Source organism: Oncorhynchus clarkii, chromosome 3 (assembly GCF_045791955.1).
Source record: "Oncorhynchus clarkii lewisi isolate Uvic-CL-2024 chromosome 3, UVic_Ocla_1.0, whole genome shotgun sequence".
Classification (NCBI taxonomy): domain Eukaryota; kingdom Metazoa; phylum Chordata; class Actinopteri; order Salmoniformes; family Salmonidae; genus Oncorhynchus; species Oncorhynchus clarkii.
Window position 1 is genome coordinate 50,023,800 of NC_092149.1, and position 9,336 is coordinate 50,033,135.

Below are 9,336 nucleotides of genomic sequence, written 5' to 3' on the forward strand. Positions count from 1 at the left end.
GGGAAAACTTTCAATCATTGAAACATTTTCGTATCCCACTGGACACACACTGGTTGAATCAACATCGTTTCAATGTATTCTGTTAACGTATTGTGACGCGGAATCAACCTGGAAAATACATTGGATTTGAAAAATGTCAGCCAGTAGCCTACTTTATCGCTTTTCAACCAGCGTTGTCAACAGGGTAAAACTTCAACTTAAATACATCGACTTAACCTGACTAACAGGATGTTGTTACATCACTAATTTCAACATAATCATCAGAACTATGTACACATTGAAATGACATTAAATTCCACATTGAGTGGTTGAAATTATGTAGAATTTCAAATTTGATTAATCAAATGTATTTATATAGCCTTTCGTACATCAGCTGATATCTCAAAGTGCTGTACAGAAACCCAGCCTAAAACCCCAAACAGCAAGCAATGCAGGAGTTGAAGCACGTTGGCTAGGAAAAACTCCCTAGAAAGGCCAAAACCTAGGAAGAAACCTAGAGAGGAACCAGGCTGTGAGGGGTGGCCAGTCCTCTTCTGGCTGTGCCGGGTGGAGAATATAACAGAACATGGCCAAGATGTTCAAATGTTCATAAATGACCAGCATGGTCAAATAACAGGTCTGGGACAGGTAGCGTGTCTGGTGAACAGGTCAGGATTCCATAGCCGCAGGCAGAACAGTTGAAACTGGAGCAGCAGCACGGCCAGGTGGACTGGGGACAGCAAGGAGTCATCATGCCAGGTAGTCCTGAGGCATGGTCCTAGGGCTCAGGTCCTCTGAGAGAGAGAAAGAAAGAGAGAATTAGAGAGAGCATACTTAAATTTACACAGGACACCGGATAAGACAGGAGAAGTACTCCAGATATAACAAACTGACCCTAGCCCCACGACACATAAACTACTGCAGCATAAATACTGGAGGCTGAGACAGGAGGGATCAGGAGACACTGTGGCCCCATCTGATGATACCCCCGGACAGGGCCAAACAGGAAGGATATAACCCCACCCACCCACTTTGCCAAAGCACAGCCCCCACACCACTAGAGGGATATCTTCGAACCACCAACTTACCATCCTGAGACAAGGCCGAGTATTGGGGGCGCCGCCAACCCAGACAGGAAGATCACATTAGTGACTCAACCCACTCAAGTGACGCACCCCTCCTAGGGACTGCATGAAAGGGCACCAGTAAGCCAGTGACTCAGCCCCTGTAATAGGGTTAGAGGCAGAGAATCCCAGTGGAAAGAGGAGAACTAGCCAGGCAGAGACAGCAAGGGCAGTTCGTTGCTCCAGAGCCTTTCCGTTCACCCTCCCACTCCTGGGCCAGACTACACTCAATCATATGACCCACTGAAGAGATGAGTCTTCAGTAGAGACTTAAAGGTTGAGACCGAGTTTGCGTCTCTCACATGGGTAGGCAGACCCATAAAAATGGAGCTCTATAGGAGAAAACCCTGCCTCCAGCTGTTTGCTTAGAAATTCTAGGGACAATTAGGAGGCCTGCATCTTGTGACCGTAGCGTACGTGTAGATATGTACGGCAGCACCAAATCAGAGAGATAGGTAGGAGCAAGCCCATGTAATGCTTTGTAGGTTAGCAGTAAAACCTTGAAATCAGCCCTTGCCTTGACAGGAAGCCAGTGTAGGGAGGCTAGCACTGGAGTAATATGATAAAAAATGTTGGTTCTAGTCAGGATTCTAGCAGCCGTATTTAGCACTAACTGAAGTTTATTTAGTGCTTTATCCGGGTAGCCGGAAAGTAGAGCATTGCAGTAGTCTAACCTAGATGTAACAAAAGCATGGATTAATTTTTCTGCATCATTTTTGGACAGAAAGTTTCTGATTTTTACAATATTACGTAGATGGAAAAAAGCTGTCCTTGAAACAGTCTTGATATGTTCGTCAAAAGAGAGATCAGGGTCCAGAGTAACGCCGAGGTCCTTCACAGTTTTATTTGAGACGACTGTACAACCATTAAGATTAATTGTCAGATTCAACAGAATATCTCTTTGTTTCTTGGAACCTAAACCAAGCATCTCTGTTTTGTCCGAGTTTAAAAGTAGAAAGTTTGCAGCCATCCACTTCCTTATGTCTGAAACACAGGCTTTTAGCGAGGGCAATTTTGGGGCTTCACCATGTTTCATTGAAATGTACAGCTGTGTGTCATCCGCATAGCAGTGAAAGTTAACATTATGTTTTCGAATTACATCCACAAGAGGTAAAATATATAGTGAAAACAATAGTGGTCCTAAAACGGAACCTTGAGGAACACCAAAATGTACAGTTGATTTGTCAGAGGACAAACCATTCACAGAGACAAACTGATATCTTTCCGACAGATGATGAAGATCTAAACCAGGCCAGAACTTGTCCGTGTAGACCAATTTGGGTTTCCAATCTCTCAAAAAGAATGTGGTGATCGATGGTATCAAAAGCAGCACTAAGGTCTAGGAGCACGATGACAGATGCAGAGCCTCGGTCTGATGCCATTAAAAGGTAATTTACCACCTTCACAAGTGCAGTCTCAGTGCTATGATGGGGTCTAAAACCAGACTGAAGCATTTCGTATACATTGTTTGTCTTCAGGAAGGCAGTGAGTTGCTGCGCAAAATCCTTTTCTAAAATATATGAGAGGAATGGAAGATTCGATATAGGCCGATAGTTTTTAAAAATATTTTCTGGGTCAAGGTTGGGCTTTTTCAAGAGAGGCTTTATTACTGCCACTTTTAGTGAGTTTGGTACACATCCTGTGGATAGAGAGATGTTTATTATGTTCAACATAGGAGGGCCAAGCACAGGAAGCAGCTCTTTCAGTAGTTTAGTTGGAATAGGGTCCAGTATGCAGCTTGAAGTTTTAGAGGCCATAATTATTTTCATCATTGTGTCAAGAGATATAGTACTAAAACACTTGAGTGTCTCTCTTGATCCTAGGTCCTGGCAGAGTTGTGCAGACTCAGGACAACTGAGCTTTGAAGGTACAGTGCCTTGCGAAAGTATTCGGCCCCCTTGAACTTTGCGACCTTTTGCCACATTTCAGGCTTCAAACATAAAGATATAAAACTGTATTTTTTTGTGAAGAATCAACAACAAGTGGGACACAATCATGAAGTGGAACGACATTTATTGGATATTTCAAACTTTTTTAACAAATCAAAAACTGAAAAATTGGGCGTGCAAAATTATTCAGCCCCCTTAAGTTAATACTTTGTAGCGCCACCTTTTGCTGCGATTACAGCTGTAGGTCGCTTGGGGTATGTCTCTATCAGTTTTGCACATCGAGAGACTGAAATGTTTTCCCATTCCTCCTTGCAAAACAGCTCGAGCTCAGTGAGGTTGGATGGAGAGCATTTGTGAACAGCAGTTTTCAGTTCTTTCCACAGATTCTCGATTGGATTCAGGTCTGGACTTCGACTTGGCCATTCTAACACCTGGATATGTTTATTTTTGAACCATTCCATTGTAGATTTTGCTTTATGTTTTGGATCATTGTCTTGTTGGAAGACAAATCTCCGTCCCAGTCTCAGGTCTTTTGCAGACTCCATCAGGTTTTCTTCCAGAATGGTCCTGTATTTGGCTCCATCCATCTTCCCATCAATTTTAACCATCTTCCCTGTCCCTGTTGAAGAAAAGCAGGCCCAAACCATGATGCTGCCACCACCATGTTTGACAGTGGGGATGGTGTGTTCAGGGTGATGAGCTGTGTTGCTTTTACGCCAAACATAACGTGTTGCATTGTTGCCAAAAAGTTCAATTTTGGTTTCATCTGACCAGAGCACCTTCTTCCACATGTTTGGTGTGTCTCCCAGGTGGCTTGTGGCAAACTTTAAACTACACTTTTTATGGATATCTTTAAGAAATGGCTTTCTTCTTGCCACTCTTCCATAAAGGCCAGATTTGTGCAATATACGACTGATTGTTGTCCTATGGACAGAGTCTCCCACCTCAGCTGTAGATCTCTGCAGTTCATCCAGAGTGATCATGGGCCTCTTGGCTGCATCTCTGATCAGTCTTCTCCTTGTATGAGCTGAAAGTTTAGAGGGACGGCCAGGTCTTGGTAGATTTGCAGTGGTCTGATACTCCTTCCATTTCAATATTATCGCTTGCACAGTGCTCCTTGGGATGTTTAAAGCTTGGGAAATATTTTTGTATCCAAATCCGGCTTTAAACGTCTTCACAACAGTATCTCGGAACTGCCTGGTGTGTTCCTTGTTCTTCATGATGCTCTCTGCGCTTTTAACGGACCTCTGAGACTATCACAGTGCAGGTGCATTTATACAGAGACTTGATTACACACAGGTGGATTGTATTTATCATCATTAGTCATTTAGATCAACATTGGATCATTCAGAGACCCTCACTGAACTTCTGGAGAGAGTTTGCTGCACTGAAAGTAAAGGGGCTGAATAATTTTGCACGCCCAATTTTTCAGTTTTTGATTTGTTAAAAAAGTTTGAAATATCCAATAAATGTCGTTCCACTTCATGATTGTGTCCCACTTGTTGTTGATTCTTCACAAAAAAATACAGTTTTATATCTTTATGTTTGAAGCCTGAAATGTGGCAAAAGGTCGCAAAGTTCAAGGGGGCCGAATACTTTCGCAAGGCACTGTATACGCAGAATTAAAGAGGAGTCCGTAATTTGCTTTCTAATAATCATGATCTTTTCCTCAAATAAATTCATGAATTTATTACTGCTGAAGTGAAAGCCATCCTCACTTGGGGGATGCTTCTTTTTAGTTAGCTTTGCGACAGTATCAAAAATAAATTTTGGATTGTTCTTATTTTCCTCAATTAAGTTGGAAAATAGGATGATCGAGCAGCAATAAGAACTCTTCAGTACTGCACGGTACTGTCTTTCCAAGCTAGTCGGAAACACTTCCAGTTTGGTGTGGCGCCATTTCCGTTCCAATTTTCTGGAAGCTTGCTTCAGAGCTCGGGTATTTTCTGTATACCAGGGAGCTAGTTTCTTATGAGAAATGTTTTTAGTTTTTAGGGGTGCAACTGTATCTAGGGTATTGCGCAAGGTTAAATTGAGTTCCTCAGTTAGGTGGTTAACTGATTTTTTGTCCTCTGACGTCCTTGGGTAGACAGAGGGAATCTGGAAGGGCATCAAGGAATCTTTGTGTTGTCTGTGAATTTATAGCACGACTTTTGATGCTCCTTGGTTGGGGTCTGAGCAGATTATTTGTTGCAATTGCAAACGTAATAAAATGGTGGTCCGATAGTCCAGGATTATGAGGAAAAACATTAAGATCCACAACATTTATTCCATGGGACAAAACTAGGTCCAGAGTATGACTGTGACAGTGAGTCGGTCCAGAGACATGTTGGACAAAACCCACTGAGTTGATGATGGCTCCGAAAGCCTTTTGCAGTGGGTCTGTGGACTTTTCCATGTGAATATTAAAGTCACCAAAAATTTGAATATTATCTGCTATGACTACAAGGTCCGATAGGAATTCAGGGAACTCAATGAGGAACGCTGTATATGGCCCAGGAGGCCTGTAAACAGTAGCTATAAAAAAGTGATTGAGTAGGCTGCATAGATTTCATGACTAGAAGCTCAAAAGACGAAAACATATTTTTTTTTTTTTGTAAATTGAAATTTGCTATCGTAAATGTTAGCAACACCTCCGCCTTTGCGGGATGCACGGGGAGTTTGGTCACTAGTGTAACCAGGAGGTGAGGCCTCATTTAACACAGTAAATTCATCAGGCTTAAGCCATGTTTCAGTCAGGCCAATCACATCAAGATTATGATCAGTGATTAGTTCATTGACTATAATTGCCTTTGAAGTGAGGGATCTAACATTAAGTAGCCCTATTTTGAGATGTGAGGTATCACGATCTCTTTCAATAATGACAGAAGTGGAGGAGGTCTTTATTCTAGTGAGATTGCTAAAGCGAACACCGCCATGTTTAGTTTTGCCCAACCCAGGTCGAGGAACAGACACGGTCTCAATGGGGATAGCTGAGCTGACTACACTGATTGTGCTAGTGGCAGACTCCACTAAGCTGGCAGGCTGGCTAACAGCCTGCTGCCTGGCCTGCACCCTATTTCATTGTGGAGCTAGAGTTAGAGCCCTGTCTATGTTGGTAGATAAGATGAGAGCACCCCTCCAGCTAGGATGGAGTCTGTCACTCCTCAGCAGGCCAGGCTTGGTTATCTACAAATCCTATCTTTTGGGAGGGGCAGAAAACAGTTTTCAACCAGCGATTGAGTTGTGAGACACTGCTGTAGAGCTCATCACTCCCCCTAACTGGAAGGGGGCCAGTGACAATTACTCGATGCCGACACATCTTTCTAGCTGATTTACAAGCTGAAGCTATGTTGCGCTTGGTGACCTCTGACTGTTTCATCCTAACATCGTTGGTGCCGACGTGGATAACAATATCTCAATACTCTCAACACTCGCCAGTTTTAGCTTTAGCCTTAGCCAGCACCATCTTCAGATTAGCCTTAACGTCGGTAGCCCTGCCCCTTGGTAAACAGTGTATGATTGCTGGATGATTTGTTTTAAGTCTAATACTGCGGGTAATAGAGTCGCCAATGACTAGGGTTTTCAATTTGTCAGAGCTAATGGTGGGAAGCTTCGGCGTCTCAGACCCCGTAACCGGAGGAGTAGAGACAAGAGAAGGCTCGGCCTCAGACTCCAACGCTGCATAATGGGGAAAACCGGTTGAAAGTTTCTGTCGGCTGAATGAGCAAGAAACCATGAGAAAGTTGTCCGGCTGCGGGGACCGTGCGAAGGGATTTATACTAACGTCACTACTATCCACTCTGTCCAGCGTCCGTGATTTGGTCTCAACTCTCCAGTATTTAAACACTCACAGAACTTGGTAGCAGAGTTTGGTTATTCTTGAATTCGATCTATTATAAGTTAGTGTGAGAGGACGAGACTGATCACGGCTAAAAAATCATACGGAAGAGTGACTTCCCCAGCCATTCATCTTGCCTCAGGAAATCTGATCGGAGCGCTCTATATAAGGTGAGCAGAGCCGGTTATATCGAAATCTGCATATTGTATTATAGCCTAAACCAAATTTTGATCAGAAAGTACTGGGCGTGAGTATGAATCGGTGCCCAAAATTTTTTACATAAGAACCTAAGACATTGATTAAAGATATCTTGTTTTGTAAAAAAAAAACATATATATATATATATATACACATATACTTATTAATGGGCCTATACTCAGTTATTTTAATAGGAATGTGTGAATTGTGATTGACCAATGTGTTAAATTCCTCCAGGGACCCTATTTGTTCTGAAATCTGCATAGAAAACTGTCCTAATTATATATGTATTGGGTTGTGTATAGAGGTGACGTTAAATAGTGGCTGTGTTTTAACACGTAAAGGACACAATTATGGATGTTGGAAATTCAATGAGAATTTCATACGAATGAATGAATGATAGATGAACCGAATCTGCAAGTAAAAATGTCCTATTTTGATACGCTCTGTACTATCGAATAAGGTCTTGTGGAGGTGTGGTTATAGTTGAATGATAGATGAACCGAATCTGCAAGTAAAAATGTCCTATTTTGATACGTTCTGTACTATCGAATAAGGTCTTGTGGAGGTGTGGTTATAGTTGAATGATAGATGAACCGAATCTGCAAGTAAAATCTCCTGTTGATACATATAACATCGAATAGGTCTTGTGGAGGTGTGGTTGGATTGAATGAATCTGCATGAAAAATGCCCTATTAAAAAAGCTGTGTATTATTTAATAGGTTATGTAAGAGGTGTAGTCGAGTAGATACAGGATATGTAAGTTTGGCCTTCCACAAGACAGAGATCGGGAATGATGTGGCTATTGCACATCAAACAATAAACATAATATGAACCAGAGTTGACATTCCATGATTTGGAGACGGGGAAAATTAAATTGAAAGAAACGTTTGTCGCGGAGTTGGGATACGTAACTGGGCTATTAGGCACACGTGCTGATAGACAAAGCCACCTTAGTATCGAATGGCCGTGCAACTTTGATTGACAGCAGCCGGGCTGGAATACTGATTTTCGCTTTTTTTTTTTCATTCCTGTTGATATTGCCTAAAGTTTAAAATTATTCTGACAATTGCTATAGAATCGCTGGAATTTACTGATATAAGTTCATAAAGGAACTTACTGAATTGTTTCTAGAAAGTATTTAAATAAGCCGCCGAGCTTAGTACAGACTTTGTTTGTACAGACTTTCGAACGCATTATACACATTATCAGACGAACTAGATAAAATGTCTGCAGCCACCACGCCCAAACTAAAATTCAATGAATATTTAGATCAGAGTATGATTGATAGAGCGGGAGGTAAAGAACAGTATGGGAAAGTGGAGAAAGTGTGGAAAGGATTACGGATAAGATGGACACAAGCAGGTTATTTTAGCGGAGGACCCCCTACAGGGGGGAAACTCCAAGATATGCAGACAGAATTAGAGGACGCAGTAGAGCATGCAAAAGCGAGTGAGGCGGAGAGAAACAAGATACACAGGTTCAAAAAAGTAGGTACAAGAGAGAGAGAGAGAGCGGAGGGGGAGCTCAAGATAGGTACATGGGCCATACAGGAGAGTAGGAGGGTGCTACCCAAAAACACACCAGACATGATGTGCGTGGCTATTGTGGCGTCGGGGGATGTTAAAGCTCCGCCTGAGAACTTGCCCACGGCTCCCCCTGTGGCCGTTTCTCCCTCACTATATCCACAATTGACAATGGAGGCAGTTCAGCCCCCGCCATACTCAAAGGGACAAAATCACCGGAGCCCGTCACACAACCCATTCCTGCCCAGGGCACCTCCCACAATACAGGCTCCAGTTCTGAGAATAGACCAAGGGGAGTTAAAAGGGGAAATTACACTGGGGATAACGGCTGGCCATATGGTATGTGAACAGTTCGAAACTGGGATTCCAGGAGCAGGAGACCTCCCCCAGGAACGGAGGCCGCAATGCTCCTCTGTGAACACCTACAAACAAGATTAGATTCAAACCACTTCTATCAGACGGATAGGGAGGACTGTCATCAGAACATGGAGGAAAGGAGAGAAGAGAGCGACAGCCGGAGATGGCAGGACAGTACCCCCTGCGACCGACACCAGGTGATGCACACACTGTGGAGTACCAGCCCTGGAAAATGACTGATTTAACAACACTGATGGGACAGATGCCTAGCCTACATGGAGGAGCTTCAGCGTGGCTACTTCAACTGCAGACACTTACGTCAGGCCTGCAACTCTGCCTAGGAGACATGAAAGCACTTCTAGCAAGAGCCACCGACCACGGAACCATGGAGGCCCTCATGACAGCAGCTGACCTTGGATGGCGGGCCCCAACACTGCCCATAG